Below are 25,625 nucleotides of genomic sequence, written 5' to 3'. Positions count from 1 at the left end.
GGCTGCCTCCCTCCCCTCACTTTCAAAGGGCCAGCTGCCAAGGAGGCAGGCTGGCAAAGGGCTTCCCTCAACCAGCCACCCCAAAGGCCCGGGCTGCGCCGCACGGCAAGGCTTCTGGCTTTCCTTTCTCCCAGCCTCCAGCGGCGGAGCTGAAGCGGCGGGCAGGGAGCGCGAGGGCAGACAGGCCTTGGGGCGCCTGCCGCCGCTTCGGCCAGCTGGCCTCCCACACCTGCTGCCAAGGGGGCAAGAGCGCCGCCTGGTAAGAAAAACAAAGACGCCGCGGGGCCGGGCGCCCCAAGCCCTCGCCCTGGGCTGCGGCGGGCGAGGTGGCTACGGCCTGCGAGACCTCTGCGGAAGCAAGCGAGGACCAGGCGGCAAAAGCCTGTGCCGCAGGGAGACCTGCAGCCGGGCAGCGGCAGGGAGCGTGGCGAGGGCCGGCAAAAGCCTACAGCACCCAGTATTCCCAGGAGGTCTCCCATCCAAGTACTAACCAGGCCCGACCCTGCTTAGCTTCCAAGATCAGACGAGATCGGGCGTGTTCAGGGTGGTATGGCCGTAGACGCTGCTGCCTGCTGCTTTGCCTGCCTTTAAACGAGCCCACAGACACCGCCCTGCCTGCTCCACGCCGACCCCCCCCCTCCCCGCCCCCACACCGGGTCCGCAACGCCCTCACGCACGCGCGCACCCACGCACGCACGCACGCACGCGCCACCGGCCTCGCACCCCAGCCTCCACACACCCAGGCTCACGCCCCGCAGCACCATCCGCAGCCCCCGACCCCCGGCCCACACGCACCGCGACGAACCCTCCTCCCCACCCCCCACAAATACACACCCGCTCCCCTCTCACCACGCACTCGCTCCTCAGATGACGCCCTCACAAACTGCACGCACACACACGCACACACCCCGACACAAAACCCACAGGGGAAACGCACCGCCCAGGACGGGGCTGCCGCCCGCACGCCCGCTCCCGCGCCTCACCTGCACGCACCCCGCAGGGGCAGCTCCCGCACAGCCCGCTCGCCTTTCCTCACACCTCCCGGTCCTCGACACAGCTCTCACGCCTCCCTGGGGACGCCCTCCCGCACTTGGCCTGCCTTTTGCTCGCTCCGGGAAACCCGGGACGCGCCCCCCGGGGGCCTCCCCCGGGCCCGTCTCCCGCTTCGCAAGGCCCCGGGGGAGGCAGGATGGGCCACCGCCGCCTCCTCAGGGAGACCAGCCCAGAGGCGACCAGCACCCACCTTTCCCACTTACCGGCCCCGAAGCCGAGGCAGGGACTGCTCCAGGCCCGCAGGCAGCCTTCCCGGCCAAAAGGACAGCGGCTGCCTCCCTCCCCTCACTTTCAAAGGGCCAGCTGCCAAGGAGGCAGGCTGGCAAAGGGCTTCCCTCAACCAGCCACCCCAAAGGCCCGGGCTGCGCCGCACGGCAAGGCTTCTGGCTTTCCTTTCTCCCAGCCTCCAGCGGCGGAGCTGAAGCGGCGGGCAGGGAGCGCGAGGGCAGACAGGCCTTGGGGCGCCTGCCGCCGCTTCGGCCAGCTGGCCTCCCACACCTGCTGCCAAGGGGGCAAGAGCGCCGCCTGGTAAGAAAAACAAAGACGCCGCGGGGCCGGGCGCCCCAAGCCCTCGCCCTGGGCTGCGGCGGGCGAGGTGGCTACGGCCTGCGAGACCTCTGCGGAAGCAAGCGAGGACCAGGCGGCAAAAGCCTGTGCCGCAGGGAGACCTGCAGCCGGGCAGCGGCAGGGAGCGTGGCGAGGGCCGGCAAAAGCCTACAGCACCCAGTATTCCCAGGAGGTCTCCCATCCAAGTACTAACCAGGCCCGACCCTGCTTAGCTTCCGAGATCAGACGAGATCGGGCGTGTTCAGGGTGGTATGGCCGTAGACGCTGCTGCCTGCCGCTTTGCCTGCCTTTAAACGAGCCCACAGACACCGCCCTGCCTGCTCCACGCTGACCCCCCCTCCCCGCCCCCACACCGGGTCCGCAACGCCCTCACGCACGCGCGCACCCACGCACGCACGCACGCACGCACCACCGGCCTCGCACCCCAGCCTCCACACACCCAGGCTCACGCCCCGCAGCACCATCCGCAGCCCCCGACCCCCGGCCCACACGCACCGCGACGAACCCTCCTCCCCACCCCCCACAAATACACACCCGCTCCCCTCTCACCACGCACTCGCTCCTCAGATGACGCCCTCACAAACTGCACGCACACACACGCACACACCCCGACACAAAACCCACAGGGGAAACGCACCGCCCAGGACGGGGCTGCCGCCCGCATGCCCGCTCCCGCGCCTCACCTGCACGCACCCCGCAGGGGCAGCTCCCGCACAGCCCGCTCGCCTTTCCTCACACCTCCCGGTCCTCGACACAGCTCTCACGCCTCCCTGGGGACGCCCTCCCGCACTTGGCCTGCCTTTTGCTCGCTCCGGGAAACCCGGGACGCGCCCCCCGGGGGCCTCCCCCGGGCCCGTCTCCCGCTTCGCAAGGCCCCGGGGGAGGCAGGATGGGCCACCGCCGCCTCCTCAGGGAGACCAGCCCAGAGGCGACCAGCACCCACCTTTCCCACTTACCGGCCCCGAAGCCGAGGCAGGGACTGCTCCAGGCCCGCAGGCTGCCTTCCCGGCCAAAAGGACAGCGGCTGCCTCCCTCCCCTCACTTTCAAAGGGCCAGCTGCCAAGGAGGCAGGCTGGCAAAGGGCTTCCCTCAACCAGCCACCCCAAAGGCCCGGGCTGCGCCGCACGGCAAGGCTTCTGGCTTTCCTTTCTCCCAGCCTCCAGCGGCGGAGCTGAAGCGGCGGGCAGGGAGCGCGAGGGCAGACAGGCCTTGGGGCGCCTGCCGCCGCTTCGGCCAGCTGGCCTCCCACACCTGCTGCCAAGGGGGCAAGAGCGCCGCCTGGTAAGAAAAACAAAGACGCCGCGGGGCCGGGCGCCCCAAGCCCTCGCCCTGGGCTGCGGCGGGCGAGGTGGCTACGGCCTGCGAGACCTCTGCGGAAGCAAGCGAGGACCAGGCGGCAAAAGCCTGTGCCGCAGGGAGACCTGCAGCCGGGCAGCGGCAGGGAGCGTGGCGAGGGCCGGCAAAAGCCTACAGCACCCAGTATTCCCAGGAGGTCTCCCATCCAAGTACTAACCAGGCCCGACCCTGCTTAGCTTCCGAGATCAGACGAGATCGGGCGTGTTCAGGGTGGTATGGCCGTAGACGCTGCTGCCTGCCGCTTTGCCTGCCTTTAAACGAGCCCACAGACACCGCCCTGCCTGCTCCACGCCGACCCCCCCCCCCGCCCCCACACCGGGTCCGCAACGCCCTCACGCACGCGCGCACCCACGCACGCACGCACGCGCCACCGGCCTCGCACCCCAGCCTCCACACACCCAGGCTCACGCCCCGCAGCACCATCCGCAGCCCCCGACCCCCGGCCCACACGCACCGCGACGAACCCTCCTCCCCACCCCCCACAAATACACACCCGCTCCCCTCTCACCACGCACTCGCTCCTCAGATGACGCCCTCACAAACTGCACGCACACACACGCACACACCCCGACACAAAACCCACAGGGGAAACGCACCGCCCAGGACGGGGCTGCCGCCCGCACGCCCGCTCCCGCGCCTCACCTGCACGCACCCCGCAGGGGCAGCTCCCGCACAGCCCGCTCGCCTTTCCTCACACCTCCCGGTCCTCGACACAGCTCTCACGCCTCCCTGGGGACGCCCTCCCGCACTTGGCCTGCCTTTTGCTCGCTCCGGGAAACCCGGGACGCGCCCCCCGGGGGCCTCCCCCGGGCCCGTCTCCCGCTTCGCAAGGCCCCGGGGGAGGCAGGATGGGCCACCGCCGCCTCCTCAGGGAGACCAGCCCAGAGGCGACCAGCACCCACCTTTCCCACTTACCGGCCCCGAAGCCGAGGCAGGGACTGCTCCAGGCCCGCAGGCAGCCTTCCCGGCCAAAAGGACAGCAGCTGCCTCCCTCCCCTCACTTTCAAAGGGCCAGCTGCCAAGGAGGCAGGCTGGCAAAGGGCTTCCCTCAACCAGCCACCCCAAAGGCCCGGGCTGCGCCGCACGGCAAGGCTTCTGGCTTTCCTTTCTCCCAGCCTCCAGCGGCGGAGCTGAAGCGGCGGGCAGGGAGCGCGAGGGCAGACAGGCCTTGGGGCGCCTGCCGCCGCTTCGGCCAGCTGGCCTCCCACACCTGCTGCCAAGGGGGCAAGAGCGCCGCCTGGTAAGAAAAACAAAGACGCCGCGGGGCCGGGCGCCCCAAGCCCTCGCCCTGGGCTGCGGCGGGCGAGGTGGCTACGGCCTGCGAGACCTCTGCGGAAGCAAGCGAGGACCAGGCGGCAAAAGCCTGTGCCGCAGGGAGACCTGCAGCCGGGCAGCGGCAGGGAGCGTGGCGAGGGCCGGCAAAAGCCTACAGCACCCAGTATTCCCAGGAGGTCTCCCATCCAAGTACTAACCAGGCCCGACCCTGCTTAGCTTCCGAGATCAGACGAGATCGGGCGTGTTCAGGGTGGTATGGCCGTAGACGCTGCTGCCTGCCGCTTTGCCTGCCTTTAAACGAGCCCACAGACACCGCCCTGCCTGCTCCACGCTGACCCCCCCTCCCCGCCCCCACACCGGGTCCGCAACGCCCTCACGCACGCGCGCACCCACGCACGCACGCGCGCACGCGCCACCGGCCTCGCACCCCAGCCTCCACACACCCAGGCTCACGCCCCGCAGCACCATCCGCAGCCCCCGACACCCGGCCCACACGCACCGCGACGAACCCTCCTCCCCACCCCCCACAAATACACACCCGCTCCCCTCTCACCACGCACTCGCTCCTCAGATGACGCCCTCACAAACTGCACGCACACACACGCACACACCCCGACACAAAACCCACAGGGGAAACGCACCGCCCAGGACGGGGCTGCCGCCCGCACGCCCGCTCCCGCGCCTCACCTGCACGCACCCCGCAGGGGCAGCTCCCGCACAGCCCGCTCGCCTTTCCTCACACCTCCCGGTCCTCGACACAGCTCTCACGCCTCCCTGGGGACGCCCTCCCGCACTTGGCCTGCCTTTTGCTCGCTCCGGGAAACCCGGGACGCGCCCCCCGGGGGCCTCCCCCGGGCCCGTCTCCCGCTTCGCAAGGCCCCGGGGGAGGCAGGATGGGCCACCGCCGCCTCCTCAGGGAGACCAGCCCAGAGGCGACCAGCACCCACCTTTCCCACTTACCGGCCCCGAAGCCGAGGCAGGGACTGCTCCAGGCCCGCAGGCAGCCTTCCCGGCCAAAAGGACAGCGGCTGCCTCCCTCCCCTCACTTTCAAAGGGCCAGCTGCCAAGGAGGCAGGCTGGCAAAGGGCTTCCCTCAACCAGCCACCCCAAAGGCCCGGGCTGCGCCGCACGGCAAGGCTTCTGGCTTTCCTTTCTCCCAGCCTCCAGCGGCGGAGCTGAAGCGGCGGGCAGGGAGCGCGAGGGCAGACAGGCCTTGGGGCGCCTGCCGCCGCTTCGGCCAGCTGGCCTCCCACACCTGCTGCCAAGGGGGCAAGAGCGCCGCCTGGTGAGAAAAACAAAGACGCCGCGGGGCCGGGCGCCCCAAGCCCTCGCCCTGGGCTGCGGCGGGCGAGGTGGCTACGGCCTGCGAGACCTCTGCGGAAGCAAGCGAGGACCAGGCGGCAAAAGCCTGTGCCGCAGGGAGACCTGCAGCCGGGCAGCGGCAGGGAGCGTGGCGAGGGCCGGCAAAAGCCTACAGCACCCAGTATTCCCAGGAGGTCTCCCATCCAAGTACTAACCAGGCCCGACCCTGCTTAGCTTCCAAGATCAGACGAGATCGGGCGTGTTCAGGGTGGTATGGCCGTAGACGCTGCTGCCTGCCGCTTTGCCTGCCTTTAAACGAGCCCACAGACACCGCCCTGCCTGCTCCACGCCGACCCCCCCCCTCCCCGCCCCCACACCGGGTCCGCAACGCCCTCACGCACGCGCGCACCCACGCACGCACGCACGCACGCGCCACCGGCCTCGCACCCCAGCCTCCACACACCCAGGCTCACGCCCCGCAGCACCATCCGCAGCCCCCGACCCCCGGCCCACACGCACCGCGACGAACCCTCCTCCCCACCCCCCACAAATACACACCCGCTCCCCTCTCACCACGCACTCGCTCCTCAGATGACGCCCTCACAAACTGCACGCACACACACGCACACACCCCGACACAAAACCCACAGGGGAAACGCACCGCCCAGGACGGGGCTGCCGCCCGCACGCCCGCTCCCGCGCCTCACCTGCACGCACCCCGCAGGGGCAGCTCCCGCACAGCCCGCTCGCCTTTCCTCACACCTCCCGGTCCTCGACACAGCTCTCACGCCTCCCTGGGGACGCCCTCCCGCACTTGGCCTGCCTTTTGCTCGCTCCGGGAAACCCGGGACGCGCCCCCCGGGGGCCTCCCCCGGGCCCGTCTCCCGCTTCGCAAGGCCCCGGGGGAGGCAGGATGGGCCACCGCCGCCTCCTCAGGGAGACCAGCCCAGAGGCGACCAGCACCCACCTTTCCCACTTACCGGCCCCGAAGCCGAGGCAGGGACTGCTCCAGGCCCGCAGGCAGCCTTCCCGGCCAAAAGGACAGCAGCTGCCTCCCTCCCCTCACTTTCAAAGGGCCAGCTGCCAAGGAGGCAGGCTGGCAAAGGGCTTCCCTCAACCAGCCACCCCAAAGGCCCGGGCTGCGCCGCACGGCAAGGCTTCTGGCTTTCCTTTCTCCCAGCCTCCAGCGGCGGAGCTGAAGCGGCGGGCAGGGAGCGCGAGGGCAGACAGGCCTTGGGGCGCCTGCCGCCGCTTCGGCCAGCTGGCCTCCCACACCTGCTGCCAAGGGGGCAAGAGCGCCGCCTGGTAAGAAAAACAAAGACGCCGCGGGGCCGGGCGCCCCAAGCCCTCGCCCTGGGCTGCGGCGGGCGAGGTGGCTACGGCCTGCGAGACCTCTGCGGAAGCAAGCGAGGACCAGGCGGCAAAAGCCTGTGCCGCAGGGAGACCTGCAGCCGGGCAGCGGCAGGGAGCGTGGCGAGGGCCGGCAAAAGCCTACAGCACCCAGTATTCCCAGGAGGTCTCCCATCCAAGTACTAACCAGGCCCGACCCTGCTTAGCTTCCGAGATCAGACGAGATCGGGCGTGTTCAGGGTGGTATGGCCGTAGACGCTGCTGCCTGCCGCTTTGCCTGCCTTTAAACGAGCCCACAGACACCGCCCTGCCTGCTCCACGCTGACCCCCCCTCCCCGCCCCCACACCGGGTCCGCAACGCCCTCACGCACGCGCGCACCCACGCACGCACGCGCGCACGCGCCACCGGCCTCGCACCCCAGCCTCCACACACCCAGGCTCACGCCCCGCAGCACCATCCGCAGCCCCCGACACCCGGCCCACACGCACCGCGACGAACCCTCCTCCCCACCCCCCACAAATACACACCCGCTCCCCTCTCACCACGCACTCGCTCCTCAGATGACGCCCTCACAAACTGCACGCACACACACGCACACACCCCGACACAAAACCCACAGGGGAAACGCACCGCCCAGGACGGGGCTGCCGCCCGCACGCCCGCTCCCGCGCCTCACCTGCACGCACCCCGCAGGGGCAGCTCCCGCACAGCCCGCTCGCCTTTCCTCACACCTCCCGGTCCTCGACACAGCTCTCACGCCTCCCTGGGGACGCCCTCCCGCACTTGGCCTGCCTTTTGCTCGCTCCGGGAAACCCGGGACGCGCCCCCCGGGGGCCTCCCCCGGGCCCGTCTCCCGCTTCGCAAGGCCCCGGGGGAGGCAGGATGGGCCACCGCCGCCTCCTCAGGGAGACCAGCCCAGAGGCGACCAGCACCCACCTTTCCCACTTACCGGCCCCGAAGCCGAGGCAGGGACTGCTCCAGGCCCGCAGGCAGCCTTCCCGGCCAAAAGGACAGCGGCTGCCTCCCTCCCCTCACTTTCAAAGGGCCAGCTGCCAAGGAGGCAGGCTGGCAAAGGGCTTCCCTCAACCAGCCACCCCAAAGGCCCGGGCTGCGCCGCACGGCAAGGCTTCTGGCTTTCCTTTCTCCCAGCCTCCAGCGGCGGAGCTGAAGCGGCGGGCAGGGAGCGCGAGGGCAGACAGGCCTTGGGGCGCCTGCCGCCGCTTCGGCCAGCTGGCCTCCCACACCTGCTGCCAAGGGGGCAAGAGCGCCGCCTGGTAAGAAAAACAAAGACGCCGCGGGGCCGGGCGCCCCAAGCCCTCGCCCTGGGCTGCGGCGGGCGAGGTGGCTACGGCCTGCGAGACCTCTGCGGAAGCAAGCGAGGACCAGGCGGCAAAAGCCTGTGCCGCAGGGAGACCTGCAGCCGGGCAGCGGCAGGGAGCGTGGCGAGGGCCGGCAAAAGCCTACAGCACCCAGTATTCCCAGGAGGTCTCCCATCCAAGTACTAACCAGGCCCGACCCTGCTTAGCTTCCAAGATCAGACGAGATCGGGCGTGTTCAGGGTGGTATGGCCGTAGACGCTGCTGCCTGCCGCTTTGCCTGCCTTTAAACGAGCCCACAGACACCGCCCTGCCTGCTCCACGCCGACCCCCCCCCTCCCCGCCCCCACACCGGGTCCGCAACGCCCTCACGCACGCGCGCACCCACGCACGCACGCACGCACGCGCCACCGGCCTCGCACCCCAGCCTCCACACACCCAGGCTCACGCCCCGCAGCACCATCCGCAGCCCCCGACCCCCGGCCCACACGCACCGCGACGAACCCTCCTCCCCACCCCCCACAAATACACACCCGCTCCCCTCTCACCACGCACTCGCTCCTCAGATGACGCCCTCACAAACTGCACGCACACACACGCACACACCCCGACACAAAACCCACAGGGGAAACGCACCGCCCAGGACGGGGCTGCCGCCCGCACGCCCGCTCCCGCGCCTCACCTGCACGCACCCCGCAGGGGCAGCTCCCGCACAGCCCGCTCGCCTTTCCTCACACCTCCCGGTCCTCGACACAGCTCTCACGCCTCCCTGGGGACGCCCTCCCGCACTTGGCCTGCCTTTTGCTCGCTCCGGGAAACCCGGGACGCGCCCCCCGGGGGCCTCCCCCGGGCCCGTCTCCCGCTTCGCAAGGCCCCGGGGGAGGCAGGATGGGCCACCGCCGCCTCCTCAGGGAGACCAGCCCAGAGGCGACCAGCACCCACCTTTCCCACTTACCGGCCCCGAAGCCGAGGCAGGGACTGCTCCAGGCCCGCAGGCAGCCTTCCCGGCCAAAAGGACAGCGGCTGCCTCCCTCCCCTCACTTTCAAAGGGCCAGCTGCCAAGGAGGCAGGCTGGCAAAGGGCTTCCCTCAACCAGCCACCCCAAAGGCCCGGGCTGCGCCGCACGGCAAGGCTTCTGGCTTTCCTTTCTCCCAGCCTCCAGCGGCGGAGCTGAAGCGGCGGGCAGGGAGCGCGAGGGCAGACAGGCCTTGGGGCGCCTGCCGCCGCTTCGGCCAGCTGGCCTCCCACACCTGCTGCCAAGGGGGCAAGAGCGCCGCCTGGTAAGAAAAACAAAGACGCCGCGGGGCCGGGCGCCCCAAGCCCTCGCCCTGGGCTGCGGCGGGCGAGGTGGCTACGGCCTGCGAGACCTCTGCGGAAGCAAGCGAGGACCAGGCGGCAAAAGCCTGTGCCGCAGGGAGACCTGCAGCCGGGCAGCGGCAGGGAGCGTGGCGAGGGCCGGCAAAAGCCTACAGCACCCAGTATTCCCAGGAGGTCTCCCATCCAAGTACTAACCAGGCCCGACCCTGCTTAGCTTCCGAGATCAGACAAGATCGGGCGTGTTCAGGGTGGTATGGCCGTAGACGCTGCTGCCTGCCGCTTTGCCTGCCTTTAAACGAGCCCACAGACACCGCCCTGCCTGCTCCACGCTGACCCCCCCTCCCCGCCCCCACACCGGGTCCGCAACGCCCTCACGCACGCGCGCACCCACGCACGCACGCACGCACGCACCACCGGCCTCGCACCCCAGCCTCCACACACCCAGGCTCACGCCCCGCAGCACCATCCGCAGCCCCCGACCCCCGGCCCACACGCACCGCGACGAACCCTCCTCCCCACCCCCCACAAATACACACCCGCTCCCCTCTCACCACGCACTCGCTCCTCAGATGACGCCCTCACAAACTGCACGCACACACACGCACACACCCCGACACAAAACCCACAGGGGAAACGCACCGCCCAGGACGGGGCTGCCGCCCGCATGCCCGCTCCCGCGCCTCACCTGCACGCACCCCGCAGGGGCAGCTCCCGCACAGCCCGCTCGCCTTTCCTCACACCTCCCGGTCCTCGACACAGCTCTCACGCCTCCCTGGGGACGCCCTCCCGCACTTGGCCTGCCTTTTGCTCGCTCCGGGAAACCCGGGACGCGCCCCCCGGGGGCCTCCCCCGGGCCCGTCTCCCGCTTCGCAAGGCCCCGGGGGAGGCAGGATGGGCCACCGCCGCCTCCTCAGGGAGACCAGCCCAGAGGCGACCAGCACCCACCTTTCCCACTTACCGGCCCCGAAGCCGAGGCAGGGACTGCTCCAGGCCCGCAGGCTGCCTTCCCGGCCAAAAGGACAGCGGCTGCCTCCCTCCCCTCACTTTCAAAGGGCCAGCTGCCAAGGAGGCAGGCTGGCAAAGGGCTTCCCTCAACCAGCCACCCCAAAGGCCCGGGCTGCGCCGCACGGCAAGGCTTCTGGCTTTCCTTTCTCCCAGCCTCCAGCGGCGGAGCTGAAGCGGCGGGCAGGGAGCGCGAGGGCAGACAGGCCTTGGGGCGCCTGCCGCCGCTTCGGCCAGCTGGCCTCCCACACCTGCTGCCAAGGGGGCAAGAGCGCCGCCTGGTAAGAAAAACAAAGACGCCGCGGGGCCGGGCGCCCCAAGCCCTCGCCCTGGGCTGCGGCGGGCGAGGTGGCTACGGCCTGCGAGACCTCTGCGGAAGCAAGCGAGGACCAGGCGGCAAAAGCCTGTGCCGCAGGGAGACCTGCAGCCGGGCAGCGGCAGGGAGCGTGGCGAGGGCCGGCAAAAGCCTACAGCACCCAGTATTCCCAGGAGGTCTCCCATCCAAGTACTAACCAGGCCCGACCCTGCTTAGCTTCCGAGATCAGACGAGATCGGGCGTGTTCAGGGTGGTATGGCCGTAGACGCTGCTGCCTGCCGCTTTGCCTGCCTTTAAACGAGCCCACAGACACCGCCCTGCCTGCTCCACGCCGACCCCCCCCCCCGCCCCCACACCGGGTCCGCAACGCCCTCACGCACGCGCGCACCCACGCACGCACGCACGCGCCACCGGCCTCGCACCCCAGCCTCCACACACCCAGGCTCACGCCCCGCAGCACCATCCGCAGCCCCCGACCCCCGGCCCACACGCACCGCGACGAACCCTCCTCCCCACCCCCCACAAATACACACCCGCTCCCCTCTCACCACGCACTCGCTCCTCAGATGACGCCCTCACAAACTGCACGCACACACACGCACACACCCCGACACAAAACCCACAGGGGAAACGCACCGCCCAGGACGGGGCTGCCGCCCGCACGCCCGCTCCCGCGCCTCACCTGCACGCACCCCGCAGGGGCAGCTCCCGCACAGCCCGCTCGCCTTTCCTCACACCTCCCGGTCCTCGACACAGCTCTCACGCCTCCCTGGGGACGCCCTCCCGCACTTGGCCTGCCTTTTGCTCGCTCCGGGAAACCCGGGACGCGCCCCCCGGGGGCCTCCCCCGGGCCCGTCTCCCGCTTCGCAAGGCCCCGGGGGAGGCAGGATGGGCCACCGCCGCCTCCTCAGGGAGACCAGCCCAGAGGCGACCAGCACCCACCTTTCCCACTTACCGGCCCCGAAGCCGAGGCAGGGACTGCTCCAGGCCCGCAGGCAGCCTTCCCGGCCAAAAGGACAGCAGCTGCCTCCCTCCCCTCACTTTCAAAGGGCCAGCTGCCAAGGAGGCAGGCTGGCAAAGGGCTTCCCTCAACCAGCCACCCCAAAGGCCCGGGCTGCGCCGCACGGCAAGGCTTCTGGCTTTCCTTTCTCCCAGCCTCCAGCGGCGGAGCTGAAGCGGCGGGCAGGGAGCGCGAGGGCAGACAGGCCTTGGGGCGCCTGCCGCCGCTTCGGCCAGCTGGCCTCCCACACCTGCTGCCAAGGGGGCAAGAGCGCCGCCTGGTAAGAAAAACAAAGACGCCGCGGGGCCGGGCGCCCCAAGCCCTCGCCCTGGGCTGCGGCGGGCGAGGTGGCTACGGCCTGCGAGACCTCTGCGGAAGCAAGCGAGGACCAGGCGGCAAAAGCCTGTGCCGCAGGGAGACCTGCAGCCGGGCAGCGGCAGGGAGCGTGGCGAGGGCCGGCAAAAGCCTACAGCACCCAGTATTCCCAGGAGGTCTCCCATCCAAGTACTAACCAGGCCCGACCCTGCTTAGCTTCCGAGATCAGACGAGATCGGGCGTGTTCAGGGTGGTATGGCCGTAGACGCTGCTGCCTGCCGCTTTGCCTGCCTTTAAACGAGCCCACAGACACCGCCCTGCCTGCTCCACGCTGACCCCCCCTCCCCGCCCCCACACCGGGTCCGCAACGCCCTCACGCACGCGCGCACCCACGCACGCACGCACGCACGCGCCACCGGCCTCGCACCCCAGCCTCCACACACCCAGGCTCACGCCCCGCAGCACCATCCGCAGCCCCCGACCCCCGGCCCACACGCACCGCGACGAACCCTCCTCCCCACCCCCCACAAATACACACCCGCTCCCCTCTCACCACGCACTCGCTCCTCAGATGACGCCCTCACAAACTGCACGCACACACACGCACACACCCCGACACAAAACCCACAGGGGAAACGCACCGCCCAGGACGGGGCTGCCGCCCGCATGCCCGCTCCCGCGCCTCACCTGCACGCACCCCGCAGGGGCAGCTCCCGCACAGCCCGCTCGCCTTTCCTCACACCTCCCGGTCCTCGACACAGCTCTCACGCCTCCCTGGGGACGCCCTCCCGCACTTGGCCTGCCTTTTGCTCGCTCCGGGAAACCCGGGACGCGCCCCCCGGGGGCCTCCCCCGGGCCCGTCTCCCGCTTCGCAAGGCCCCGGGGGAGGCAGGATGGGCCACCGCCGCCTCCTCAGGGAGACCAGCCCAGAGGCGACCAGCACCCACCTTTCCCACTTACCGGCCCCGAAGCCGAGGCAGGGACTGCTCCAGGCCCGCAGGCAGCCTTCCCGGCCAAAAGGACAGCGGCTGCCTCCCTCCCCTCACTTTCAAAGGGCCAGCTGCCAAGGAGGCAGGCTGGCAAAGGGCTTCCCTCAACCAGCCACCCCAAAGGCCCGGGCTGCGCCGCACGGCAAGGCTTCTGGCTTTCCTTTCTCCCAGCCTCCAGCGGCGGAGCTGAAGCGGCGGGCAGGGAGCGCGAGGGCAGACAGGCCTTGGGGCGCCTGCCGCCGCTTCGGCCAGCTGGCCTCCCACACCTGCTGCCAAGGGGGCAAGAGCGCCGCCTGGTAAGAAAAACAAAGACGCCGCGGGGCCGGGCGCCCCAAGCCCTCGCCCTGGGCTGCGGCGGGCGAGGTGGCTACGGCCTGCGAGACCTCTGCGGAAGCAAGCGAGGACCAGGCGGCAAAAGCCTGTGCCGCAGGGAGACCTGCAGCCGGGCAGCGGCAGGGAGCGTGGCGAGGGCCGGCAAAAGCCTACAGCACCCAGTATTCCCAGGAGGTCTCCCATCCAAGTACTAACCAGGCCCGACCCTGCTTAGCTTCCGAGATCAGACGAGATCGGGCGTGTTCAGGGTGGTATGGCCGTAGACGCTGCTGCCTGCCGCTTTGCCTGCCTTTAAACGAGCCCACAGACACCGCCCTGCCTGCTCCACGCCGACCCCCCTCCCCGCCCCCACACCGGGTCCGCAACGCCCTCACGCACGCGCGCACCCACGCACGCACGCACGCGCCACCGGCCTCGCACCCCAGCCTCCACACACCCAGGCTCACGCCCCGCAGCACCATCCGCAGCCCTCGACACCCGGCCCAAACGCACCGCGACGAACCCTCCTCCCCACCCCCCACAAATACACACCCGCTCCCCTCTCACCACGCACTCGCTCCTCAGATGACGCCCTCACAAACTGCACGCACACACACGCACACACCCCGACACAAAACCCACAGGGGAAACGCACCGCCCAGGACGGGGTTGCCGCCCGCACGCCCGCTCCCGCGCCTCACCTGCACGCACCCCGCAGGGGCAGCTCCCGCACAGCCCGCTCGCCTTTCCTCACACCTCCCGGTCCTCGACACAGCTCTCACGCCTCCCTGGGGACGCCCTCCCGCACTTGGCCTGCCTTTTGCTCGCTCCGGGAAACCCGGGACGCGCCCCCCGGGGGCCTCCCCCGGGCCCGTCTCCCGCTTCGCAAGGCCCCGGGGGAGGCAGGATGGGCCACCGCCGCCTCCTCAGGGAGACCAGCCCAGAGGCGACCAGCACCCACCTTTCCCACTTACCGGCCCCGAAGCCGAGGCAGGGACTGCTCCAGGCCCGCAGGCAGCCTTCCCGGCCAAAAGGACAGCGGCTGCCTCCCTCCCCTCACTTTCAAAGGGCCAGCTGCCAAGGAGGCAGGCTGGCAAAGGGCTTCCCTCAACCAGCCACCCCAAAGGCCCGGGCTGCGCCGCACGGCAAGGCTTCTGGCTTTCCTTTCTCCCAGCCTCCAGCGGCGGAGCTGAAGCGGCGGGCAGGGAGCGCGAGGGCAGACAGGCCTTGGGGCGCCTGCCGCCGCTTCGGCCAGCTGGCCTCCCACACCTGCTGCCAAGGGGGCAAGAGCGCCGCCTGGTAAGAAAAACAAAGACGCCGCGGGGCCGGGCGCCCCAAGCCCTCGCCCTGGGCTGCGGCGGGCGAGCTGGCTACGGCCTGCGAGACCTCTGCGGAAGCAAGCGAGGACCAGGCGGCAAAAGCCTGTGCCGCAGGGAGACCTGCAGCCGGGCAGCGGCAGGGAGCGTGGCGAGGGCCAGCAAAAGCCTACAGCACCCAGTATTCCCAGGAGGTCTCCCATCCAAGTACTAACCAGGCCCGACCCTGCTTAGCTTCCGAGATCAGACGAGATCGGGCGTGTTCAGGGTGGTATGGCCGTAGACGCTGCTGCCTGCCGCTTTGCCTGCCTTTAAACGAGCCCACAGACACCGCCCTGCCTGCTCCACGCCGACCCCCCCCCCCGCCCCCACACCGGGTCCGCAACGCCCTCACGCACGCGCGCACCCACGCACGCACGCACGCACGCGCCACCGGCCTCGCACCCCAGCCTCCACACACCCAGGCTCACGCCCCGCAGCACCATCCGCAGCCCCCGACACCCGGCCCACACGCACCGCGACGAACCCTCCTCCCCACCCCCCACAAATACACACCCGCTCCCCTCTCACCACGCACTCGCTCCTCAGATGACGCCCTCACAAACTGCACGCACACACACGCACACACCCCGACACAAAACCCACAGGGGAAACGCACCGCCCAGGACGGGGCTGCCGCCCGCATGCCCGCTCCCGCGCCTCACCTGCACGCACCCCGCAGGGGCAGCTCCCGCACAGCCCGCTCGCCTTTCCTCACACCTCCCGGTCCTCGACACAGCTCTCACGCCTCCCTGGGGACGCCCTCCCGCACTTGGCCTGCCTTTTGCTCGCTCCGGGAAACCCGGGACGCGCCCCCCGGGGGCCTCCCCCGGGCCCGTCTCCCGCTTCGCAAGGCCCCGGGGGAGGCAGGATGGGCCACCGCCGCCTCCTCAGGGAGACCAGCCCAGAGGCGACCAGCACCCACCTTTCCCACTTACCGGCCCCGAAGCCGAGGCAGGGACTGCTCCAGGCCCGCAGGCAGCCTTCCCGGCCAAAAGGACAGCGGCTGCCTCCCTCCCCTCACTTTCAAAGGGCCAGCTGCCAAGGAGGCAGGCTGGCAAAGGGCTTCCCTCAACCAGCCACCCCAAAGGCCCGGGCTGCGCCGCACGGCAAGGCTTCTGGCTTTCCTTTCTCCCAGCCTCCAGCGGCGGAGCTGAAGCGGCGGGCAGGGAGCGCGAGGGCAGACAGGCCTTGGGGCGCCTGCCGCCGCTTCGGCCAGCTGGCCTCCCACACCTGCTGCCAAGGGGGCAAGAGCGCCGCCTGGTAAGAAAAACAAAGACGCCGCGGGGCCGGGCGCCCCAAGCCCTCGCCCTGGGCTGCGGCGGGCGAGGTGGCTACGGCCTGCGAGACCTCTGCGGAAGCAAGCGAGGACCAGGCGGCAAAAGCCTGTGCCGCAGGGAGACCTGCAGCCGGGCAGCGGCAGGGAGCGTGGCGAGGGCCGGCAAAAGCCTACAGCACCCAGTATTCCCAGGAGGTCTCCCATCCAAGTACTAACCAGGCCCGACCCTGCTTAGCTTCCGAGATCAGACGAGATCGGGCGTGTTCAGGGTGGTATGGCCGTAGACGCTGCTGCCTGCCGCTTTGCCTGCCTTTAAACGAGCCCACAGACACCGCCCTGCCTGCTCCACGCCGACCCCCCCCCCCGCCCCCACACCGGGTCCGCAACGCCCTCACGCACGCGCGCACCCACGCACGCACGCACGCACGCGCCACCGGCCTCGCACCCCAGCCTCCACACACCCAGGCTCACGCCCCGCAGCACCATCCGCAGCCCTCGACACCCGGCCCACACGCACCGCGACGAACCCTCCTCCCCACCCCCCACAAATACACACCCGCTCCCCTCTCACCACGCACTCGCTCCTCAGATGACGCCCTCACAAACTGCACGCACACACACGCACACACCCCGACACAAAACCCACAGGGGAAACGCACCGCCCAGGACGGGGCTGCCGCCCGCACGCCCGCTCCCGCGCCTCACCTGCACGCACCCCGCAGGGGCAGCTCCCGCACAGCCCGCTCGCCTTTCCTCACACCTCCCGGTCCTCGACACAGCTCTCACGCCTCCCTGGGGACGCCCTCCCGCACTTGGCCTGCCTTTTGCTCGCTCCGGGAAACCCGGGACGCGCCCCCCGGGGGCCTCCCCCGGGCCCGTCTCCCGCTTCGCAAGGCCCCGGGGGAGGCAGGATGGGCCACCGCCGCCTCCTCAGGGAGACCAGCCCAGAGGCGACCAGCACCCACCTTTCCCACTTACCGGCCCCGAAGCCGAGGCAGGGACTGCTCCAGGCCCGCAGGCAGCCTTCCCGGCCAAAAGGACAGCGGCTGCCTCCCTCCCCTCACTTTCAAAGGGCCAGCTGCCAAGGAGGCAGGCTGGCAAAGGGCTTCCCTCAACCAGCCACCCCAAAGGCCCGGGCTGCGCCGCACGGCAAGGCTTCTGGCTTTCCTTTCTCCCAGCCTCCAGCGGCGGAGCTGAAGCGGCGGGCAGGGAGCGCGAGGGCAGACAGGCCTTGGGGCGCCTGCCGCCGCTTCGGCCAGCTGGCCTCCCACACCTGCTGCCAAGGGGGCAAGAGCGCCGCCTGGTAAGAAAAACAAAGACGCCGCGGGGCCGGGCGCCCCAAGCCCTCGCCCTGGGCTGCGGCGGGCGAGCTGGCTACGGCCTGCGAGACCTCTGCGGAAGCAAGCGAGGACCAGGCGGCAAAAGCCTGTGCCGCAGGGAGACCTGCAGCCGGGCAGCGGCAGGGAGCGTGGCGAGGGCCAGCAAAAGCCTACAGCACCCAGTACGTCTCCCATCCAAGTACTAACCAGGCCCGACCCTGCTTAGCTTCCGAGATCAGACGAGATCGGGCGTGTTCAGGGTGGTATGGCCGTAGACGCTGCTGCCTGCCGCTTTGCCTGCCTTTAAACGAGCCCACAGACACCGCCCTGCCTGCTCCACGCCGACCCCCCCCCCCCCCGCCCCCACACCGGGTCCGCAACGCCCTCACGCACGCGCGCACCCACGCACGCACGCACGCACGCGCCACCGGCCTCGCACCCCAGCCTCCACACACCCAGGCTCACGCCCCGCAGCACCATCCGCAGCCCTCGACACCCGGCCCACACGCACCGCGACGAACCCTCCTCCCCACCCCCCACAAATACACACCCGCTCCCCTCTCACCACGCACTCGCTCCTCAGATGACGCCCTCACAAACTGCACGCACACACACGCACACACCCCGACACAAAACCCACAGGGGAAACGCACCGCCCAGGACGGGGCTGCCGCCCGCACGCCCGCTCCCGCGCCTCACCTGCACGCACCCCGCAGGGGCAGCTCCCGCACAGCCCGCTCGCCTTTCCTCACACCTCCCGGTCCTCGACACAGCTCTCACGCCTCCCTGGGGACGCCCTCCCGCACTTGGCCTGCCTTTTGCTCGCTCCGGGAAACCCGGGACGCGCCCCCCGGGGGCCTCCCCCGGGCCCGTCTCCCGCTTCGCAAGGCCCCGGGGGAGGCAGGATGGGCCACCGCCGCCTCCTCAGGGAGACCAGCCCAGAGGCGACCAGCACCCACCTTTCCCACTTACCGGCCCCGAAGCCGAGGCAGGGACTGCTCCAGGCCCGCAGGCAGCCTTCCCGGCCAAAAGGACAGCGGCTGCCTCCCTCCCCTCACTTTCAAAGGGCCAGCTGCCAAGGAGGCAGGCTGGCAAAGGGCTTCCCTCAACCAGCCACCCCAAAGGCCCGGGCTGCGCCGCACGGCAAGGCTTCTGGCTTTCCTTTCTCCCAGCCTCCAGCGGCGGAGCTGAAGCGGCGGGCAGGGAGCGCGAGGGCAGACAGGCCTTGGGGCGCCTGCCGCCGCTTCGGCCAGCTGGCCTCCCACACCTGCTGCCAAGGGGGCAAGAGCGCCGCCTGGTAAGAAAAACAAAGACGCCGCGGGGCCGGGCGCCCCAAGCCCTCGCCCTGGGCTGCGGCGGGCGAGCTGGCTACGGCCTGCGAGACCTCTGCGGAAGCAAGCGAGGACCAGGCGGCAAAAGCCTGTGCCGCAGGGAGACCTGCAGCCGGGCAGCGGCAGGGAGCGTGGCGAGGGCCAGCAAAAGCCTACAGCACCCAGTATGTCTCCCATCCAAGTACTAACCAGGCCCGACCCTGCTTAGCTTCCGAGATCAGACGAGATCGGGCGTGTTCAGGGTGGTATGGCCGTAGACGCTGCTGCCTGCCGCTTTGCCTGCCTTTAAACGAGCCCACAGACACCGCCCTGCCTGCTCCACGCCGACCCCCCCCCCCGCCCCCACACCGGGTCCGCAACGCCCTCACGCACGCGCGCACCCACGCACGCACGCACGCACGCGCCACCGGCCTCGCACCCCAGCCTCCACACACCCAGGCTCACGCCCCGCAGCACCATCCGCAGCCCCCGACCCCCGGCCCACACGCACCGCGACGAACCCTCCTCCCCACCCCCCACAAATACACACCCGCTCCCCTCTCACCACGCACTCGCTCCTCAGATGACGCCCTCACAAACTGCACGCACACACACGCACACACCCCGACACAAAACCCACAGGGGAAACGCACCGCCCAGGACGGGGCTGCCGCCCGCATGCCCGCTCCCGCGCCTCACCTGCACGCACCCCGCAGGGGCAGCTCCCGCACAGCCCGCTCGCCTTTCCTCACACCTCCCGGTCCTCGACACAGCTCTCACGCCTCCCTGGGGACGCCCTCCCGCACTTGGCCTGCCTTTTGCTCGCTCCGGGAAACCCGGGACGCGCCCCCCGGGGGCCTCCCCCGGGCCCGTCTCCCGCTTCGCAAGGCCCCGGGGGAGGCAGGATGGGCCACCGCCGCCTCCTCAGGGAGACCAGCCCAGAGGCGACCAGCACCCACCTTTCCCACTTACCGGCCCCGAAGCCGAGGCAGGGACTGCTCCAGGCCCGCAGGCAGCCTTCCCGGCCAAAAGGACAGCGGCTGCCTCCCTCCCCTCACTTTCAAAGGGCCAGCTGCCAAGGAGGCAGGCTGGCAAAGGGCTTCCCTCAACCAGCCACCCCAAAGGCCCGGGCTGCGCCGCACGGCAAGGCTTCTGGCTTTCCTTTCTCCCAGCCTCCAGCGGCGGAGCTGAAGCGGCGGGCAGGGAGCGCGAGGGCAGACAGGCCTTGGGGCGCCTGCCGCCGCTTCGGCCAGCTGGCCTCCCACACCTGCTGCCAAGGGGGCAAGAGCGCCGCCTGGTAAGAAAAACAAAGACGCCGCGGGGCCGGGCGCCCCAAGCCCTCGCCCTGGGCTGCGGCGGGCGAGGTGGCTACGGCCTGCGAGACCTCTGCGGAAGCGAGCGAGGACCAGGCGGCAAAAGCCTGTGCCGCAGGGAGACCTGCAGCCGGGCAGCGGCAGGGAGCGTGGCGAGGGCCGGCAAAAGCCTACAGCACCCAGTATTCCCAGGAGGTCTCCCATCCAAGTACTAACCAGGCCCGACCCTGCTTAGCTTCCGAGATCAGACGAGATCGGGCGTGTTCAGGGTGGTATGGCCGTAGACGCTGCTGCCTGCCGCTTTGCCTGCCTTTAAACGAGCCCACAGACACCGCCCTGCCTGCTCCACGCCGACCCCCCCCCCCGCCCCCACACCGGGTCCGCAACGCCCTCACGCACGCGCGCACCCACGCACGCACGCACGCACGCGCCACCGGCCTCGCACCCCAGCCTCCACACACCCAGGCTCACGCCCCGCAGCACCATCCGCAGCCCTCGACCCCCGGCCCACACGCACCGCGACGAACCCTCCTCCCCACCCCCCACAAATACACACCCGCTCCCCTCTCACCACGCACTCGCTCCTCAGATGACGCCCTCACAAACTGCACGCACACACACGCACACACCCCGACACAAAACCCACAGGGGAAACGCACCGCCCAGGACGGGGCTGCCGCCCGCACGCCCGCTCCCGCGCCTCACCTGCACGCACCCCGCAGGGGCAGCTCCCGCACAGCCCGCTCGCCTTTCCTCACACCTCCCGGTCCTCGACACAGCTCTCACGCCTCCCTGGGGACGCCCTCCCGCACTTGGCCTGCCTTTTGCTCGCTCCGGGAAACCCGGGACGCGCCCCCCGGGGGCCTCCCCCGGGCCCGTCTCCCGCTTCGCAAGGCCCCGGGGGAGGCAGGATGGGCCACCGCCGCCTCCTCAGGGAGACCAGCCCAGAGGCGACCAGCACCCACCTTTCCCACTTACCGGCCCCGAAGCCGAGGCAGGGACTGCTCCAGGCCCGCAGGCAGCCTTCCCGGCCAAAAGGACAGCGGCTGCCTCCCTCCCCTCACTTTCAAAGGGCCAGCTGCCAAGGAGGCAGGCTGGCAAAGGGCTTCCCTCAACCAGCCACCCCAAAGGCCCGGGCTGCGCCGCACGGCAAGGCTTCTGGCTTTCCTTTCTCCCAGCCTCCAGCGGCGGAGCTGAAGCGGCGGGCAGGGAGCGCGAGGGCAGACAGGCCTTGGGGCGCCTGCCGCCGCTTCGGCCAGCTGGCCTCCCACACCTGCTGCCAAGGGGGCAAGAGCGCCGCCTGGTAAGAAAAACAAAGACGCCGCGGGGCCGGGCGCCCCAAGCCCTCGCCCTGGGCTGCGGCGGGCGAGGTGGCTACGGCCTGCGAGACCTCTGCGGAAGCGAGCGAGGACCAGGCGGCAAAAGCCTGTGCCGCAGGGAGACCTGCAGCCGGGCAGCGGCAGGGAGCGTGGCGAGGGCCGGCAAAAGCCTACAGCACCCAGTATTCCCAGGAGGTCTCCCATCCAAGTACTAACCAGGCCCGACCCTGCTTAGCTTCCGAGATCAGACGAGATCGGGCGTGTTCAGGGTGGTATGGCCGTAGACGCTGCTGCCTGCCGCTTTGCCTGCCTTTAAACGAGCCCACAGACACCGCCCTGCCTGCTCCACGCTGACCCCCCCCCCCGCCCCCACACCGGGTCCGCAACGCCCTCACGCACGCGCGCACCCACGCACGCACGCACGCACGCGCCACCGGCCTCGCACCCCAGCCTCCACACACCCAGGCTCACGCCCCGCAGCACCATCCGCAGCCCCCGACCCCCGGCCCACACGCACCGCGACGAACCCTCCTCCCCACCCCCCACAAATACACACCCGCTCCCCTCTCACCACGCACTCGCTCCTCAGATGACGCCCTCACAAACTGCACGCACACACACGCACACACCCCGACACAAAACCCACAGGGGAAACGCACCGCCCAGGACGGGGCTGCCGCCCGCATGCCCGCTCCCGCGCCTCACCTGCACGCACCCCGCAGGGGCAGCTCCCGCACAGCCCGCTCGCCTTTCGTCACACCTCCCGGTCCTCGACACAGCTCTCACGCCTCCCTGGGGACGCCCTCCCGCACTTGGCCTGCCTTTTGCTCGCTCCGGGAAACCCGGGACGCGCCCCCCGGGGGCCTCCCCCGGGCCCGTCTCCCGCTTCGCAAGGCCCCGGGGGAGGCAGGATGGGCCACCGCCGCCTCCTCAGGGAGACCAGCCCAGAGGCGACCAGCACCCACCTTTCCCACTTACCGGCCCCGAAGCCGAGGCAGGGACTGCTCCAGGCCCGCAGGCAGCCTTCCCGGCCAAAAGGACAGCGGCTGCCTCCCTCCCCTCACTTTCAAAGGGCCAGCTGCCAAGGAGGCAGGCTGGCAAAGGGCTTCCCTCAACCAGCCACCCCAAAGGCCCGGGCTGCGCCGCACGGCAAGGCTTCTGGCTTTCCTTTCTCCCAGCCTCCAGCGGCGGAGCTGAAGCGGCGGGCAGGGAGCGCGAGGGCAGACAGGCCTTGGGGCGCCTGCCGCCGCTTCGGCCAGCTGGCCTCCCACACCTGCTGCCAAGGGGGCAAGAGCGCCGCCTGGTAAGAAAAACAAAGACGCCGCGGGGCCGGGCGCCCCAAGCCCTCGCCCTGGGCTGCGGCGGGCGAGGTGGCTACGGCCTGCGAGACCTCTGCGGAAGCAAGCGAGGACCAGGCGGCAAAAGCCTGTGCCGCAGGGAGACCTGCAGCCGGGCAGCGGCAGGGAGCGTGGCGAGGGCCGGCAAAAGCCTACAGCACCCAGTATTCCCAGGAGGTCTCCCATCCAAGTACTAACCAGGCCCGACCCTGCTTAGCTTCCGAGATCAGACGAGATCGGGCGTGTTCAGGGTGGTATGGCCGTAGACGCTGCTGCCTGCCGCTTTGCCTGCCTTTAAACGAGCCCACAGACACCGCCCTGCCTGCTCCACGCCGACCCCCCCCCCCGCCCCCACACCGGGTCCGCAACGCCCTCACGCACGCGCGCACCCACGCACGCACGCACGCACGCGCCACCGGCCTCGCACCCCAGCCTCCACACACCCAGGCTCACGCCCCGCAGCACCATCCGCAGCCCCCGACACCCGGCCCACACGCACCGCGACGAACCCTCCTCCCCACCCCCCACAAATACACACCCGCTCCCCTCTCACCACGCACTCGCTCCTCAGATGACGCCCTCACAAACTGCACGCACACACACGCACACACCCCGACACAAAACCCACAGGGGAAACGCACCGCCCAGGACGGGGCTGCCGCCCGCATGCCCGCTCCCGCGCCTCACCTGCACGCACCCCGCAGGGGCAGCTCCCGCACAGCCCGCTCGCCTTTCCTCACACCTCCCGGTCCTCGACACAGCTCTCACGCCTCCCTGGGGACGCCCTCCCGCACTTGGCCTGCCTTTTGCTCGCTCCGGGAAACCCGGGACGCGCCCCCCGGGGGCCTCCCCCGGGCCCGTCTCCCGCTTCGCAAGGCCCCGGGGGAGGCAGGATGGGCCACCGCCGCCTCCTCAGGGAGACCAGCCCAGAGGCGACCAGCACCCACCTTTCCCACTTACCGGCCCCGAAGCCGAGGCAGGGACTGCTCCAGGCCCGCAGGCAGCCTTCCCGGCCAAAAGGACAGCGGCTGCCTCCCTCCCCTCACTTTCAAAGGGCCAGCTGCCAAGGAGGCAGGCTGGCAAAGGGCTTCCCTCAACCAGCCACCCCAAAGGCCCGGGCTGCGCCGCACGGCAAGGCTTCTGGCTTTCCTTTCTCCCAGCCTCCAGCGGCGGAGCTGAAGCGGCGGGCAGGGAGCGCGAGGGCAGACAGGCCTTGGGGCGCCTGCCGCCGCTTCGGCCAGCTGGCCTCCCACACCTGCTGCCAAGGGGGCAAGAGCGCCGCCTGGTAAGAAAAACAAAGACGCCGCGGGGCCGGGCGCCCCAAGCCCTCGCCCTGGGCTGCGGCGGGCGAGGTGGCTACGGCCTGCGAGACCTCTGCGGAAGCAAGCGAGGACCAGGCGGCAAAAGCCTGTGCCGCAGGGAGACCTGCAGCCGGGCAGCGGCAGGGAGCGTGGCGAGGGCCGGCAAAAGCCTACAGCACCCAGTATTCCCAGGAGGTCTCCCATCCAAGTACTAACCAGGCCCGACCCTGCTTAGCTTCCGAGATCAGACGAGATCGGGCGTGTTCAGGGTGGTATGGCCGTAGACGCTGCTGCCTGCCGCTTTGCCTGCCTTTAAACGAGCCCACAGACACCGCCCTGCCTGCTCCACGCCGACCCCCCCCCCCGCCCCCACACCGGGTCCGCAACGCCCTCACGCACGCGCGCACCCACGCACGCACGCACGCACGCGCCACCGGCCTCGCACCCCAGCCTCCACACACCCAGGCTCACGCCCCGCAGCACCATCCGCAGCCCCCGACCCCCGGCCCACACGCACCGCGACGAACCCTCCTCCCCACCCCCCACAAATACACACCCGCTCCCCTCTCACCACGCACTCGCTCCTCAGATGACGCCCTCACAAACTGCACGCACACACACGCACACACCCCGACACAAAACCCACAGGGGAAACGCACCGCCCAGGACGGGGCTGCCGCCCGCATGCCCGCTCCCGCGCCTCACCTGCACGCACCCCGCAGGGGCAGCTCCCGCACAGCCCGCTCGCCTTTCCTCACACCTCCCGGTCCTCGACACAGCTCTCACGCCTCCCTGGGGACGCCCTCCCGCACTTGGCCTGCCTTTTGCTCGCTCCGGGAAACCCGGGACGCGCCCCCCGGGGGCCTCCCCCGGGCCCGTCTCCCGCTTCGCAAGGCCCCGGGGGAGGCAGGATGGGCCACCGCCGCCTCCTCAGGGAGACCAGCCCAGAGGCGACCAGCACCCACCTTTCCCACTTACCGGCCCCGAAGCCGAGGCAGGGACTGCTCCAGGCCCGCAGGCAGCCTTCCCGGCCAAAAGGACAGCGGCTGCCTCCCTCCCCTCACTTTCAAAGGGCCAGCTGCCAAGGAGGCAGGCTGGCAAAGGGCTTCCCTCAACCAGCCACCCCAAAGGCCCGGGCTGCGCCGCACGGCAAGGCTTCTGGCTTTCCTTTCTCCCAGCCTCCAGCGGCGGAGCTGAAGCGGCGGGCAGGGAGCGCGAGGGCAGACAGGCCTTGGGGCGCCTGCCGCCGCTTCGGCCAGCTGGCCTCCCACACCTGCTGCCAAGGGGGCAAGAGCGCCGCCTGGTAAGAAAAACAAAGACGCCGCGGGGCCGGGCGCCCCAAGCTGCGGCGGGCGAGGTGGCTACGGCCTGCGAGACCTCTGCGGAAGCAAGCGAGGACCAGGCGGCAAAAGCCTGTGCCGCAGGGAGACCTGCAGCCGGGCAGCGGCAGGGAGCGTGGCGAGGGCCAGCAAGAGCCTACAGCACCCAGTATTCCCAGGAGGTCTCCCATCCAAGTACTAACCAGGCCCGACCCTGCTTAGCTTCCGAGATCAGACGAGATCGGGCGTGTTCAGGGTGGTATGGCCGTAGACGCTGCTGCCTGCCGCTTTGCCTGCCTTTA

At 70.5% G+C, this 25,625-nt stretch overlaps 18 non-coding genes and 2 pseudogenes across 18 annotated transcripts; all 20 read right to left on the bottom strand.

The window, feature by feature from the left end:
- Positions 1–442: 442 nt before the first annotated feature.
- On the bottom strand, positions 443–561 carry LOC125633131 (5S ribosomal RNA). The gene has a single exon (XR_007355517.2). It is a non-coding gene; the product is annotated as a 5S ribosomal RNA (ribosomal RNA).
- A 1,203-nt stretch (positions 562–1,764) lies between these two features.
- Positions 1,765–1,883, bottom strand: LOC125633133 (5S ribosomal RNA). Its single transcript, XR_007355519.1, has one exon. It is a non-coding gene; the product is annotated as a 5S ribosomal RNA (ribosomal RNA).
- A 1,201-nt stretch (positions 1,884–3,084) lies between these two features.
- On the bottom strand, positions 3,085–3,203 carry LOC125633134 (5S ribosomal RNA). The gene has a single exon (XR_007355520.1). It is a non-coding gene; the product is annotated as a 5S ribosomal RNA (ribosomal RNA).
- A 1,196-nt stretch (positions 3,204–4,399) lies between these two features.
- On the bottom strand, positions 4,400–4,518 carry LOC125633135 (5S ribosomal RNA). The gene has a single exon (XR_007355521.1). It is a non-coding gene; the product is annotated as a 5S ribosomal RNA (ribosomal RNA).
- Positions 4,519–5,719: 1,201 nt separating this feature from the next.
- Positions 5,720–5,838, bottom strand: LOC142071269 (5S ribosomal RNA). Its single transcript, XR_012667344.1, has one exon. It is a non-coding gene; the product is annotated as a 5S ribosomal RNA (ribosomal RNA).
- Positions 5,839–7,041: 1,203 nt separating this feature from the next.
- Positions 7,042–7,160, bottom strand: LOC142071331 (5S ribosomal RNA). Its single transcript, XR_012667406.1, has one exon. It is a non-coding gene; the product is annotated as a 5S ribosomal RNA (ribosomal RNA).
- Positions 7,161–8,361: 1,201 nt separating this feature from the next.
- Positions 8,362–8,480, bottom strand: LOC142071268 (5S ribosomal RNA). The gene has a single exon (XR_012667343.1). It is a non-coding gene; the product is annotated as a 5S ribosomal RNA (ribosomal RNA).
- Positions 8,481–9,683: 1,203 nt separating this feature from the next.
- On the bottom strand, positions 9,684–9,802 carry LOC142071272 (5S ribosomal RNA). The gene has a single exon (XR_012667348.1). It is a non-coding gene; the product is annotated as a 5S ribosomal RNA (ribosomal RNA).
- A 1,201-nt stretch (positions 9,803–11,003) lies between these two features.
- LOC142071330 (5S ribosomal RNA) lies at positions 11,004–11,122 on the bottom strand. Its single transcript, XR_012667405.1, has one exon. It is a non-coding gene; the product is annotated as a 5S ribosomal RNA (ribosomal RNA).
- A 1,196-nt stretch (positions 11,123–12,318) lies between these two features.
- Positions 12,319–12,437, bottom strand: LOC142071329 (5S ribosomal RNA). The gene has a single exon (XR_012667404.1). It is a non-coding gene; the product is annotated as a 5S ribosomal RNA (ribosomal RNA).
- A 1,201-nt stretch (positions 12,438–13,638) lies between these two features.
- On the bottom strand, positions 13,639–13,757 carry LOC142071328 (5S ribosomal RNA). Its single transcript, XR_012667403.1, has one exon. It is a non-coding gene; the product is annotated as a 5S ribosomal RNA (ribosomal RNA).
- A 1,196-nt stretch (positions 13,758–14,953) lies between these two features.
- LOC142071327 (5S ribosomal RNA) lies at positions 14,954–15,072 on the bottom strand. Its single transcript, XR_012667402.1, has one exon. It is a non-coding gene; the product is annotated as a 5S ribosomal RNA (ribosomal RNA).
- Positions 15,073–16,272: 1,200 nt separating this feature from the next.
- Positions 16,273–16,391, bottom strand: LOC142071326 (5S ribosomal RNA). Its single transcript, XR_012667401.1, has one exon. It is a non-coding gene; the product is annotated as a 5S ribosomal RNA (ribosomal RNA).
- Positions 16,392–17,591: 1,200 nt separating this feature from the next.
- LOC142071284 (5S ribosomal RNA) lies at positions 17,592–17,701 on the bottom strand (annotated as a pseudogene).
- A 1,203-nt stretch (positions 17,702–18,904) lies between these two features.
- LOC142071282 (5S ribosomal RNA) lies at positions 18,905–19,014 on the bottom strand (annotated as a pseudogene).
- Positions 19,015–20,214: 1,200 nt separating this feature from the next.
- LOC142071325 (5S ribosomal RNA) lies at positions 20,215–20,333 on the bottom strand. Its single transcript, XR_012667400.1, has one exon. It is a non-coding gene; the product is annotated as a 5S ribosomal RNA (ribosomal RNA).
- A 1,200-nt stretch (positions 20,334–21,533) lies between these two features.
- LOC142071324 (5S ribosomal RNA) lies at positions 21,534–21,652 on the bottom strand. Its single transcript, XR_012667399.1, has one exon. It is a non-coding gene; the product is annotated as a 5S ribosomal RNA (ribosomal RNA).
- A 1,200-nt stretch (positions 21,653–22,852) lies between these two features.
- On the bottom strand, positions 22,853–22,971 carry LOC142071323 (5S ribosomal RNA). Its single transcript, XR_012667398.1, has one exon. It is a non-coding gene; the product is annotated as a 5S ribosomal RNA (ribosomal RNA).
- A 1,200-nt stretch (positions 22,972–24,171) lies between these two features.
- Positions 24,172–24,290, bottom strand: LOC142071322 (5S ribosomal RNA). Its single transcript, XR_012667397.1, has one exon. It is a non-coding gene; the product is annotated as a 5S ribosomal RNA (ribosomal RNA).
- Positions 24,291–25,477: 1,187 nt separating this feature from the next.
- Positions 25,478–25,596, bottom strand: LOC142071321 (5S ribosomal RNA). The gene has a single exon (XR_012667396.1). It is a non-coding gene; the product is annotated as a 5S ribosomal RNA (ribosomal RNA).
- Positions 25,597–25,625: the final 29 nt, after the last annotated feature.

Source organism: Caretta caretta, chromosome 2 (assembly GCF_965140235.1).
Source record: "Caretta caretta isolate rCarCar2 chromosome 2, rCarCar1.hap1, whole genome shotgun sequence".
In the NCBI taxonomy this organism is placed as follows: domain Eukaryota; kingdom Metazoa; phylum Chordata; order Testudines; family Cheloniidae; genus Caretta; species Caretta caretta.
Note: the sequence above shows the minus strand (reverse complement) of the source record. Positions and strands in the feature narration are given on the sequence as shown.